Genomic DNA, 14,613 nt, shown 5'->3' with positions numbered 1-14,613 from the left:
GCTCAGAAACAAATAATTGATTTTCCCCCTTCATTTAATTAATGTTCACGGAGGGACTGCCACACAGAGGATGCTATTACAGACCTTGGAGGTACAAATGTGAGTAACACAATGCTCTCTGTCGCCGAGAAGGTAAGAATTTGGAGGTGGAGATTGATGGGTAGTTAATGCAGTATGATTAGTATAGGGGTACCTCGAATGCGGGTGAAACCTGAGCAGTTCTGGGGCAGTGAGAATTCCTTGAAGCTGAGACTTTGAAAAGGGTGTCATCAAGAATGAGGCCAGAGATGTCGGTGGGTTGAGATGAGATAAATTCCTTGTACATTAAGCTGGAAGTTAGATTTGATCTTCTAGGCCATGGTTAGCCATTGAAAGATTTTAAGCAGAGGTGTAACAATCATCAAATATTTCTTTTGAAAAATCATCCTGGCAGTAGTGTGGAGCATGGGTTTAGGAAAGGGAGGAACTGGGGGTGGGAAGACCAGCAGGAAAGGTGCTGACAGACCCAGAAGAGAGACGGCGAGACTGTGGACGGGGCAGTGGTAGGGAGTGAGGGGGAGAGACTGGGGTCGAGGATTAGAGGGAGTGTGAGAGCGGGTAGACACCTGGAGGGCAGAGGGGCGTGTGCGGAGCGCCCTGGGAACATCGAGTTGCTGGAAAGCCACTAGAAGTGGTAGAGGTACAATCTGAGGTCTCATCTGTGGAAGTGGATAGACTCTCCCTGGAAGAAAGCTTAGAGGAGGGCAGAGCAGCAGTAATAAGACAAGAGGATAAAGAGGGATTAAGAAAGTGTACTGAGAGCAGCAGAAACAGCAGAACAGAGCACACAGATGCCCCCGCTTTACCATGCTTTGACTCGGGATTTTTTGACATAGTGTGGAACTGATGCGCATTTAGTAGAAACCACGCTTCGAATTTTTTTCATAATAAAAATTGTTCCATGGCTAGAGTCTAAAAGTGTGAAAACAATCCCAGGGCGGAAGCTGCAGCCCAGCAGGGCACAGGGACTTGCTGAAGTCCCAGGTGACCGAGTGGCCCAGCGAAGCCTGGACCCAAGTGCCCTTCACATCCTGGCTGCTCCTGGGCTGCGGCTTTCAGATGCGTGTCATCCTTTCTCTGTGACTTACCACAACGGTCTCTGGAAATAAACAGCGTTTTCACTCTCCACTTTTGTCTTGCTTTCTTTAAAAGTGTCAGTGCATGCTACTGTTTAAACTGTTTTGTGTGACACGTGTGCAGAGTGAAGAACCAGCTTTGTGTACGGATGCACCAGATCTTGGAGCCGGAGGGCACTTTGGGGCCCACCTCCGTTCTGCGAAGGCAGGTGCCAGGGCTGATCCATAAGCCCTGCCAGGCGCAGAGCTTGTGCCACGCCCGGAAGCTCGTTTAGCTCTTGTTCTCTTTCTTGTAAGTCTCGGAGGTGGGAGGGGCGGGCCCCCGGCTCAAGGTCACGCAGGTGTGTGGCAAGGTGACCATTCCCCGTGACAGCCCGTCTCCTGGGCCGGCTCCCGCCTTCCTCCTCCCACTGGCTCTGCTTCGCCGCACTCAGCGGCCTGCTTCACGTCCACATCCGTCCTGCTTTCCTGCTCCCCAGCGCTGCGATGGGAGAAAAACGCCCACACCTCAACCTCCGGGGTGGGGCGCGGCCCGGCTGCTCAGCCTTCCCGCGGTGGGCTGTCCTCCCCGCCTGGCGCCCTCTTCCCGGGCACGTTCTGTGTTAGCACCACGTGTGCCGAGCATTCAGCCTAAACAAATGGGATGGGGATTTTTCCAGATCCCAGTATAATAATAGTCACGAATCGTTTCTAACAACAACCAGGGCCCAGTGGTCCAGACACATCCAGACCCTGTGATGACACCAGGTGACACAGAAGGCAAAGTGGATCCAGACCCAGTGTTTTCTGCTACTAACTTCAGTCTTGTAGGTTTCCATGGTAACAGATGCTGGTTTGGCAGAAACATGATACACTAATTTTCTTTCCTTTTTTAATGGGAAAGATTGCTGCGCCCTGACCCGGACCGTTTTATTGGCGAAGGACACAAAAGAAGCCGTTGGCAGGAGAAGGAGCTGCCTGGATTCTTCTTCTGGTGGGGCTTGCTCTGCACTTCCAACCTGCCCCCAGATTGCAGGTTGCTACCTTGTTTCCAAAAGCCAATGGCAAGCAACACTCACTGTACAGAGAACAAACTAGTGGTTACCAGTGGTGGCGGGAGGGGCAATTTAGGGGAGGGGTGGGCGGAGCAAACTACTGGGTGTAAGACAGGCTACCAGGAGGTGTTGTGTAATACGGGGAAAAGCGCAAGCAGCAAACATGAAACAAAGCCCAAATAACGTAAGGAATCGTACACACTAAATTTTGTGATCCAGACTCCGGGTACTAAAAGCGTTTGAGGGAGGAAGAGATCTACAGGGGATATTAAAGAAGATGTACAGAAATTGTGACAAGCTGAGGCTGGATAAATGGGTACGATTTGGGAAATGGCTAGGGAGGAAGAAAGGTATTACCCGTGAAACAAGTCACCTCAGAGAAAGCCATGAAGTATAAATGAACATGGTGCATTTACGTATGGATAGAATATAGTTGGACCAGAAGGAAAGGCATATGTTGGGGAATTTAGAAAGTAAAGTGGGCAGTGGTGAAACAAAAAAATGAGCTCATGAAACAAACAATGGTTTAGTATGATGCTAGCTTTTATTTGGAGGAAATACTCTTTAAGGTTATAAAGCAAAGAAATGACTTGGTTAAAGGGATATTTATGAAAGAGTAGACTGACAGTAGCAAGGAGGTTGGATTTACATGGACATAGCCTAGAGTTAGGAAAGGCAGCTATTAGACCATCCAGAAGATCCAGAATTGAGGGGATGAGGGCTTAGAACAAGGCAGTGGCAGTGGTGATGGGCAGGAAGGGACACTAAGCATGACATGGGTGGAGGAGGTAACCCATTCCATGCGGTAGAGTGGGAAATCTGCAGCGAAGATAATTGAATTTTTGAGGGTTTCTGATGCAGGGCAGATGGTGTTTTTATGGTCAGAAGGCAGCTTGTTTGAGAAAAGGTTAATTTGAGGACATTAATTTTAAGGGGCTTAGCGTTCCCCGTCCTTGTTTAGTGAGTTACGTCATAGAAGCAAAAAATTAATTTAGTACCTATTTTGCTGAGAAGCTATTCTAAGTGATAAGTTAAAATAACTGGCCCTTCTTCCCTAAAGGCTTACTGAAAGTTTGTATTATAATATATATATGTACAGAGATCATTAGTGAGAAGAGAGAATAATACAGAGATAAAATACATAAATAAAATTTTATAACTAGTGCAAGTGAAGTTTTTGGTGTTTACATTTGGAGGGAAAGTGAGAAGACACTGAATTTCTGCTTCACATAGTATTATATCTAAATTTTGCCTAATTGTAAGCCTATTTTTTGTACTAATAGGGAATAAATATGCATTATAGAAACTTTAGAAAATACTTATGTGTTTTATTTAATAAGGGATTATTCACTATACTATTTAGCAATCTAATTTTCTGCTTGATGAAATGGAATTGATTTTTTTAAATCATTAAATAATCTTCTCTGGCATTTTTAGTGACTTTATAAGATCCTGTTATACTGATGTTTTATAATTTTTGCCAAGTATTGTATAGTTGGATGTTTAACTTACTACTAATCTTTTCTCATTTCAAATAATGCAAAGAACATTCTGACAGCTTAATCTTTGAATATATGCACGAATATTCCCTTATCAGAAGTTTCTGGAAATGGAATGCTATACAAATTTTAAGAGTTATACTGCCAAATTTCTCTCTTGAGAACTGGAATTATCTTTGCCAATGTAATAGGCAAAAATGTCATCTCATTTTTGAACTTGACTTTATCACATATTTAAAGGTACTTAGTATTTTTTTCTTTTTGAGTTATCTGTTCTTGTTTTTTGTCCATTTTGGGGGGATTTTTTTTGTCCTTTTATTGTTTTGTAGAATTTTTTTTAATCTATTAAGGGTATTAGCAGTATATATGTTGCAGACTCTTTTTAAACTTTTACCTCTAATTTTATTTTAAATATTTTTTTTACAAAATTTCTCCACACAATAGTGCATGAATTTCTGTGAATGAAAGGATAGAGGGAAGCAGGGATAGGAGACATGAAACTAAATGAGATTATTCAATAATTTTTTTTGGTAAAGGGTTTTATCTTGGTGGGAGAAAAGTTCCATGCAAATTGTGAAAGGAAATCAACATGAGATGAAAATTTTACCTATTTTGTTCACTAGCAAATATTGTTCTATTACACGTAACAAGAAAATCACAAACATTTGTGATTCTGATGTTCCTAGTAGATTTCAATCCCTTCTTAGTGTTTCCATGACATTTGTTTTTGCTTTTTTTCTTCAAAAGTATTTTGATCAATGTCTAGTCATGGGCTAGTTTAGTCTCACCTGTGTTTCATCTTTACTTGTTATATAATTTGCTCTACTATCATTCATGCAAGATTAGTTAGCTATTCTAGTGTCTATGGAAAGCAAAAGAAAAATGAACTCATGAAATAAAAACTGGGAAATCCAAACTAACAATAATCAGTTGATGAGCAATACAAATTTAGCTAAATTTTACTTATACTGTACATCAAAATAATATGAACAAAACTATACCCTTAATAATCAGAGATTAAAGTTTATCCCTAGTCTTTATCTTTCTTTTCTTCACTTCATTATAATGAGATTAAACAAAATCTTCTTTAAACTTTAATCTTGCTCAGTTTAAGCCACTCCTGGTTAAGCAAATGTCATACATTTCATTTACAGGATTGCTTTTTCCCAGACACTTCACAGTCACACACTGAAATAGAAGCAGAAATGCTGTTTTGGTGCCTGCAATTTGTGTGCTGTCTGATGATCTTCTCTCCCTACTTTTAGTGGATTGTCTTTTCCCTAAACTCTTCTTAAAACCACTGTGGCCTTATGTACCCCCAAACTCTTCCAGAAACAAGGAATGCTTCTAATAAAAACAAAACATGTGGTTTATAATCTCTTTTAAGAACATGAAATGCGTAATCTTTGCCATAGGTTTATATTAAAGTTAATTGTTCAGAGTATTCCAACATCAAGTCCAAACACGGACTTGATTTTCCAGACTCGGCCCTGAAGTGAGGGAAAATTGACCATTTCCTACTGTTCCGCACTCACTGGGCCTTCTCTTGAACAACCTCTAAGCTAAGGTCACAAGAGGATGAGTTTTAGCAAAACTATTCTTTAGAATTGGATTGTTTGAGACTTGTGTGCGATGTAAGAAAATAGCTTTCCTTAGAACAATATACTCTCTTTGGTGGCCCTGGAAGTCCAGCTGCCAAAGTAGGAACGAACAGGAATGAACAAATTTCATCTGGAGCAAATTATAGACACCTTTATTTCTTAATTGGAAAATGCAGAATTGGGACAAATCATGTGACTGTAGGCAGAGATGTTTTTTGCACCAGTAATTTTGCTTTAAACCATTCTTCGAATCTATTAGTCCAATAAATGTGACAAAAGTGTACGGAAATCCCAGGTGCTTAGACTGACTGTCAGCCCATTCCTCTGATGGAAAGAACGCTGCTTCCCAGCTCTACACATCAGAAGAACACATTTCCTGCAGAAGTTCAATATTCTGGTCTGAATACTGGCCCTTGTAATTTGACAAAAGATTATAAAACTAGATGTTGAGAGCTACTTAGAATGGTTCTCAGTGGTGTCTGGCTTTTAATCCCGTCTCCATGGATTCTATTCTGTGGTTATCCAAGGCACCCAATATTATTGATAACTGGGGTAATAGAGATAAAAGCTTGAAATTAAAAGACTGAAACCCAATTCTGTTACTAACTATGTAACCTTAAGCAAGTCCTTAATCTCTCAGAACTTCATAAATAAAATATGGATAAGTGTATTTAATTTTTAGATGGCTAGAATTGTTAGAAAATTTTTAAAGGTATTATCATACTTAGGGCAGTGTTTGATACCTAACAGAAATTCAGTCAATGCTTCATGAAGAAACTGGCTTCATTCATTCATTCAACAAATACTTATGGTGGGTCTACGTGGGGCCAGGATCTTATCTAATTATTTGGGATAAGTCAGTAAATAAAATAACAAGGTCCCTGCTCAGTTGAGGTTTATGTGTCTGAGTGTGTGTATGTGTGTTGTTTCCCTACATAATTAGCAACTAAACATATGAATAAGTTATTAGGTAGTGGTTTATGCTATTTTGAAAAAACCTGAAGAAATCTAAAAGAAGTAGAGAGTGACAAAAATAGGGTATAATTTTTAAGATACAGAGTCGTCCTCCAGGATAATGTGAGATTTTGGTAGAGGTCCACATGAAATGAACCATATATATATCATAAGCATGCTTGTTTGGGGAAAGAAAAGAGGCCAGTGGGCCTAAGATGAAAAGACAAAGAAAGTCTTGGAAGGAAATGAGATCAGAGAGGATGTGGTGGGTGAGGTTGATACAGATTATAGAGTCTCACAGGTTGTTTTAAAGATGTTGGTTTTTACTTGAGCAATAATTTCAGGCAGTGGAGCGATGTGATATGATTTACGTTTTAAAAGGAATACTTTTGCTGCTACATAGTAGAACGTAGAAGACCAAGCGGGAATTAAAATTCAACAGTTAGGAGGCTGCTGTAATGGTGAAGGTAACATATAACTATGGCTTGGACCAGAATAGTAGCAGTGTAGGTGGTGGTTAGTAATCAGATTCGGATATATTTCTAAAGGCGTGGTAAGGGTGACTCCTATGTTTTTAGCTTTGAGTAATTGTAAGAATGGGGATTCATATACTAATATGACAAAAACATGGTACGAACAAATTTTGGAGGGAAAATAAATAATTCGATTTTATAATGTTACATTTGAAATGTCTTCATTAATTTGGCTATGAGGAGGGTTCAGGACTAAAGATAGGAAATTGGGAGTAGTCAGCATATAGATGGATTGGGCAGACCAGAGAGGAGGTCGGAATTTTGAAGCGCTAAACTTCTCAGGGTCTGGAAGATGAGAAGGAATCCAGCAAAGGAAGCAGAGACAGGATAAGAAATAAGAAATAGCCATGTCCTGGGTGCCAGGTGAAGATATGTTTCAAGGAGAGAGTGGCTAAATGTATTGAACATTACTGATATGTCAAGTCAAATGAAGACTGATAATTGACCTCACCACCAACCAATCAGAATAACGTCCATGAGTTGATCATGCACCCTGAGACCCTGTTCCTCTCCTTGGCTTTAAAACCCCTTCCCCAAAAGCCATTGAGGAGTTTTGGGTCTTTTGAGCATTAGCTGCTGTAATCCTTGTTTGGTGCCTTGCAGTAAATGCTGTACTTTCCTTCCCCACAATCTGGCATCAGTAGATTGGCTTTGCTGTGCATCAGGTGAGCAGACCCAGGTTTGTTCAGTAATGTAATGATGATTCGAAATAAATGAAACATGGGTTTGTGTCCATAAACATGGAGACATTAACTTCTAAAACTCAACACCCCATCCTGAGACAGATAACAGAGACAGTCAGAACAGTAGTACGGCTTCTTACACAAAGCCAGGATTGAATGCAATGCTGCGTCTGTAGAGACCATTAAATTTAGCATCAAATTAAGAAGGGTTGGTATCATCACTGTTTTTTAAACATTAGTTTGGATGTTCTGTCTTCTGTAATAAGACATGGAACAGAAATAAGTATATAAATATTGGCAAGGAAGAAAACTGACCACTTTGTAGTTAAAAGCATATTTAATTTTTTATGACTAAAACATCAAAGCAATCACTTGAAAATGAAAAAAATGAAACGTGAATAAAGTGATTGATTAACATATAAAAATCAAAGGCATTATTGTATGTCAAGAATGACTAATGAGAAAATGTAACAAAAGTTTAAAAGATACACTTCAATGTAGCGACAACACATCAAGTATTTACATATTGGTAACCACTTCCTGGATCCCTTGGAGAGCGCTGTGTGAGGTATATTGGAAAGTGATACCACTCTTTGCAATTTGTATTGATCCATTAAAATATTCATGCCCATTTATTATACTAATTCTACGTCTGGGAATTTGCCCTGAGGGAGTAATCCAAAATGTACCAAATGTTATACACAGAAAAGTTTCCAGTTCCCTAAGAGTAAAGTAAGAAATTTTCAAAATTCTCAGAAGTCGAGGAATAATTAAGCAAATATGGTTCATTCTTATGATGGAATATAATCTGACTCTTAAACACGATGCTTATAAGTATTCTTGTGTAAAGTGAAAAAGCATGCTCTATTTTTGTTACAGTTTTAGTAAAAGTATATAAAATATTATTGGGAAAGTATTGGAGGGAACAAAAAGCTTTATATGGGTAACTGACAATTCTACATGCTAACACAATAAACAGTTTTCTCCTAATTTCCAAAACGTCTATAATTACTTTTATCTTAAAAAATGGAAACATACATATTTTTATTTATTTATCTGATTCATGTTTTAAAGTAACGGTACTGGAAATATTAACTTTTTTATTTTACTCTTTTTTATATCCTGCTACTACCTGAAAAATTTGGGTTAGAGTTTGTTAATTCTTTGTGTGTGTGTGTGTGTATGATATTTAAAACTATCTTCATTACGTTTTACACAAGTAATAGAGTAAAGCAATCTGCTTGTAAAAATAGTGACCAGCACAGAAAATACAGTTTGTGAGGAGTGAGACCTCTCTTCATCATACCCTTCTCTTGCCCTTGGCAGTACCATGTTTTACCTAGGAAGTTAACCCATTAATGCATATCATTCCAAACATTTCTGTGAACTTATTTAAATTATTCCAGTGCATTTAAAAATAAACTGCATTGTATTATGCTGTACGAATTTTTTCCCTCTCAATATTGCAATGTTTTCTGGATAGCTTTCTCTTTCAGCACCAGACATTTGACCTCATTCCTCTAACTGCTAGACATCAGGAAAAGCAACTTTAGCGAAATCCTGATTAATGAACCGGTGGTGAAGCAATTAAATTCTCCTTACCACTAGTGATTATGGTTAAATCTGCGGATTTCTTCCAGAATTTCTACCAGTTTTTCTGTCATGTATTGTTTCCCGACTCTCTTGTCTGCCTGATGGAGCGTATCCTTTATTATGTGAAAGACCTCTTATAACTGCATTTCGCTGCTGTTTGCTTTACCAGTCTTTCCTGGGTTCTGTGCCTTCCTTTACTCCTCCTCCTTTCTCTTGTCTATTCTTGATTTTGCACGTTCTATAATTTTCAAATACTAGTTGAACTGAGCATACCTTTCTATTTTCAGAATGTTTTTCTTCTAACTTTAACTCATTCAACAAATCCTTACTGAGGCCTTAGTAAGTGCCTAAGTCATCATCAAACCCACTTTTGTCACTACAGTTACTCATCTTAAAGGAGTTCAGAGTTGCTGTTAGTAGGAAGGGCAATTAACCAGCATAGTATTTCTGGTTGAAATATATGCCTATCTTAGGATTAGGTGAAAACCAGTTTTTATTTCAAATTTTGCTATTGAAAAAAATTCTCTAAGTATGGTAGAGTTGGCATGGGTCTGGAATTATTGAAGGACTTTGGATTCTGCCTAACTAAGGTTTATCATAAATAATAATTTCAAATCTTTTATTGTTAAGAGCCTCTTGAAACCACATAATTCAATACCTCTTCTTTCGTTCAGATATTCTTCTCTCATCTAACAGTTGTGTTTACTGATACTGATGGTGAATTGTTTAACCTTTTGAAACCATTTTTTGTAATTCTAGGGTGATATTTGCACGTCTCTGGCTTTTTAAAAAAATAAACTATACAAAGCTTATTCCAGAATGTTAGTAAATGGGGAAAAGCAAGGAGCTGAGGGCAGACCAGCATTTTTACTAATTTGGGGGCCATTTAAAGTTACAGTTTATACTGCAAACAGACTTCAAACCATTTGCTTATAAACACTGTAACATAAAAAAGGGAGCTTAACATTGATTTAATATCTTATTTACTGCCATATTAGGAATGTCTTTCTAAAAGATCAATTTTACTGGCTTTGAACTAGACTAGAGACATTAAAGCCCATTGGGGAAAATAGCTTCCATTAAGAGCAGCAAGAAGAACACCATGGAACACAGTGTAGTATAGAAATAATTCAGAAATTCACAGCCAATTAAGATCCTTATGAGTTACTTCAAAGATTCAGTAGGGTTCCTGAAGAAGACATAGGTTTTAAACCTTTATTAGGAATCCCGAGCAGGTCTCCTAGGGGGTTTATTATGTTTTCTAGTCTTTGGGGGAGTAGGAGAAAGAATATATCACTTACACGATTTTGAAGTACTGACAGTGAAATCCATGCATCCTAACTCAAAACATCACCTTGAACGCTTAGCCTCATTTTTCACTGTGGAGATTTTTCTTCAGAAAGTAATGGGAAACGATGTGGTTTTGCCACAGAAAAGGAAAAGAATAGACGCAGCCTCTGCAAAGTCAGCACCACCTTTGAGCAGACAGAGTGTGGAGAACACGGCTCCGGCAGCAGCGGGGAAAGCTGCACAGGCAGCTGGTCTTAGAGGAAGTCTTCTGCCGCCTTGGTCCAGATGGGGTCCTCTGGCCGCCTTTCACCAGGAAGAGGAGAAGGATACTCTTGGACCTTATGTTTGTTTGATTGCTGTGAAAAAGGCAAGACTCCCTTGAAGTATTTCTTAGCCGGTAACTGAACATCTAGTTTCATAAAGGACGTGTTGAAATGAGAAGAAAACGCTATTTAGAACATCCACCAACTTGGCAATGAGGGGTGTGAAGTTGATGCAGCCACGGAGGGGAGGATGTGTCCCAGAGGCCCCAGCTCTGTCATGGGTGGCGCAGCAAGGTTATTTATCCTAAGTCCACCGTAGTTACCACATCGATAAAAGCCCGATGGTGTGAACTGGTTTGGCCCCTTCATCAGAAAAACAATCTTGTTTTTGCCCACTAGGAGCTGTGGGACTTGGCCCAGCCATATCATGCCCCTCCCTTTCCTGACTTGCAAAAAGATTCTCGCATCAGAATTCCTCAATTATTTTAAACAAAAAATGACGGATGGTCTAGAACTCGTAACCAGAGTAACGCTTTTCTCAGTTGGAATTTCCAACTCCATTGCGGAGACGGGGTTTGATTTGGGACCATGGAAGAGGAACTACAAAAGCACACCATTTAGATGACCATCTGTCCTCCAAAAATGGACACCATCTGAAAATTTGAGGTGCAAGGAAAAAAGTGCAATTTTGTGGCTGGAAAACCCATGAGACGCAGTTTTAATCTGCACGTATTGGTGAAAGGTGTTTATTTCACAGCTGTACACCTGATAATCTAAAATTAAGCTTAGACCTTCACTTGTTTTCTTTTGAATTCAGAAACTAAAAATGTATGTGGAAAATAACTTACAATTGAATTCTATCTTCCAAAGGGAAGTGCCATTTAAACTGTCATAGTTGACAAATATCTGTATGTGTATGTGTCTATAACTTCCCAACCAATGGGTAATAAATCAGTTATTTGTCTTTTATGGTGACTGCTTTGAAATTTATAGCCATTTGGTTTTGAATTAGCCTAATGGTTCATCATCCTAAGAAGGCATCACATAATTTAAAAAGAGGAACTTAAAATTTTCCTGTGTTGATAGGGTTTAATACCAGAGTTCTGATTATTATCATTTTAAGCTCGTTTGTCTTGTTTTGATGTGGGACGGGTGACTGGGAGTTTTATTCAAGCTTTGTTTGTGGTTTTCTTTTACTTTTAGAACATTTGTTTTCAATTATTATTGAATTGTTATTAAAAATAATTTATCATAGGGCTTCCCTGGTGGTGCAGTGGTTGAGAGTCCGCCTGCCGATGCAGGGGACACGGGTTCGTGCCCCGGTCCGGGAAGATCCCACATGCCACGGAGTGGCTGGGCCCATGAGCCGTGGCCTCTGAGCCTGTGCATCCGGAGCCTGTGCTCCACAACGGGAGAGGCCACAACAGTGAGAGGCCCGCGTACCGCAAAAAAAAAAAAAAAAAAAAAAAAAAAGCCAGTTCCCAAGGACTAAAGCATTTGCCAGTTTCTCTTTGGTGCTTTAATTTTCTAGCTATAAGCCATAGCTGCCAGATGTTTTTCTCCTGTGAATATAAATGATATACGTTTACTTAGATTTCCCTTGTGTCTTTTTAACTATTGGCCTTTTACCGTAACTGGATGATTGCAGACTTAACAATTCGGGGGTGAAAAGGAAAACCTTCTTTAGTGTTAATGTTAATCTCTTTCCCCTCCCTCTCCTCCGTCTCCTCCCCTTTCTCCTCCTTCTTCTTCCTGATTATGGTCAATCTTCTAGGTGTTTGTAGTATTCTCTAATAATACTCTTTATTTCTGGAAGGTCAGTAATAGTAGCACCCCCAATTTCTTTTCTGATTTTTAGTTATTTGCATCTTTTCTCTTTTTTCGTTTATCAGTCTAGCTAATGGTGTGCCAACTTCATTGATTTTTTTTTTCAAAGAACCAACTTCTGGTTTCACTGAGTCTTTTGTGCTCTATTCTTAATTTATTGATCTCTAATCTTTTTTTTAACATCTTTATTGGAGTATAATTGCTTTACAATGATGTGTTAGTTTCTGCTGTATAACAAAGTGAATCAGCTGTACATATACATATATCCCCATATCCCCTCCCTCTTGCATCTCCCTCCCACCCTCCCTATCCCACTCCTCTAGGTGGTCACAAAGCACCGAGCTGATCTCCCTGTGCTATGCGGCTGCTTCCCACTAGCTATCTATTTTACATTTGGTAGTGTATATATGTCCACGCCACTCTCTCACTTCGTCCCAGCTTACCCTTCCCCCTCCCCGTGTCCTCAAGTCCATTATCTAGTAGGTCTGTGTCTTTATTCCTGTCTTGCCCCTAGGTTCTTCATGACCATTTTCTTTGTTTGTTTTTTAGATTCCATATGTATTTGTTAGCATACGGTGTTTGTTTTTCTCTTTCTGACTTACTTCACTCTGTATGACAGACTCTAGGTCCATCCACCTCACCACAAATAACTCAATTTCGTTTCGTTTTATGGCTGAGTAATATTCCGTTGTATATATGGGCCACATCTTCTTTATCCATTCATCTGTTGATGGACACTTAGGTTGCTTCCATGTCCTGGCTATTGTAAATAGAGCTGCAATGAACATTGTGGTACATGACTCTTTTTGAATTATGGTTTTCTCAGGATATATGCCCAGTAGTGGGATTGCTGGGTCATATGGTAATTCTATTTTTAGTTTCTTAAGGAACCTCCATACTGTTCTCCATAGTGGCTGTATCAACTTACATTCCCACCAACAGTGCAAGAGGGTTCCCTTTTCTCCACACCCTCTCCAGCATTTATTGTTTGTAGATTTTTTGATGATGGCCATTCTGACCGGTGTGAGATGATATCTTATTGTAGTTTTGATTTGCATTTCTCTAATGATTAATCATGTTGAGCGTTCTTTCATGTGTTTGTTGGCTGGCAATCTGTATATCTTCTTTGGAGAAATGTCTATTTAGATCTTCTGCCCATTTTTGGATTGGGTTGTTTGTTTTTCTGTTATTGAGCTGCATGAGCTGCGTGTAAATTTTGGAGATTAATCTTTGTCAGTTGCTTCATTTGCAAATATTTTCTCCCATTCTGAGGGTTGTCTTTTCATCTTGTTTATGGTTTCCTTTGCTGTGCAAAAGCTTTGAAGTTTCATTAGGTCCCATTTGTTTATTTTTGTTTTTATTTCCATTTCTCTAGGAGGTGGGTCAAAAAAGATCTTCTTGTGATTTATGTCAAAGGGTGTTCTTCCTATATTTTCCTCTAAGAGTTTTATAGTGTCCAGTTTTACATTGAGGTCTTTAATCCATTTTGAGTTTATTTTTGTGTATGGTGTTAGGGAGTGTTTTAATTTCATTCTTTTACATGTAGCTGTCCAGTTTTCCCAGCACCACTTATTGAAGAGGCTGTCTTTTCTCCACTGTATATTCTTGCCTCCTTTATCAAAGATAAGGTGACCATATGTGTGTGGGTTTATCTCTGGGCTTTCTATCTTGTTCCATTTACCTATGTTTCTGTTTTTGTGCCAGTATCATATTGTCTTGATTACTGTACCTTTGTAGTATAGTCTGAAGTTAGGGAGCCTGATTCATCCAGCTCCATTTTTCTTTCTTAAGATTGCTTTGGCTATCGGGGTCTTTTGTGTTTCCATACAAATTGTGAACTTTTTTGTTCTAGTTCTGTGGAAAATGCTGGTGGTCGTTTGATAGGGATTACATTGAATCTGTAGATTGCTTTGGGTAGTAGAGTCATTTTCACAATGTTGATTCTTCCAATCCAAGAACATGGTATATCTCTCTATCTGTTGGTATCATCTTTAATTTTCTTCATTGGTGTCTTATAATTTTCTGCATGCAGGTCTTTTGTCTCCTTAGGTAGGTTTATTCCTAGATATTTTATTCTTTTTGTTGCAATGGTAAATGGGAGTGTTTTCTTAATTTCACTTTCAGATTTTTCATCATTAGTGTATAGGAATGTCAGAGATTTCTGTGCATTAATTTTGTATCCTGCTATTTTACCAAATTCATTGATTAGCTCTAGTAGTTT

The sequence above is a fragment of the Mesoplodon bidens genome, assembly GCF_964165515.1.
Source record: "Mesoplodon bidens genome assembly, chromosome: 16".
NCBI classification, from domain to species: domain Eukaryota; kingdom Metazoa; phylum Chordata; class Mammalia; order Artiodactyla; family Ziphiidae; genus Mesoplodon; species Mesoplodon bidens.
This window is presented reverse-complemented; position numbering follows the sequence as displayed.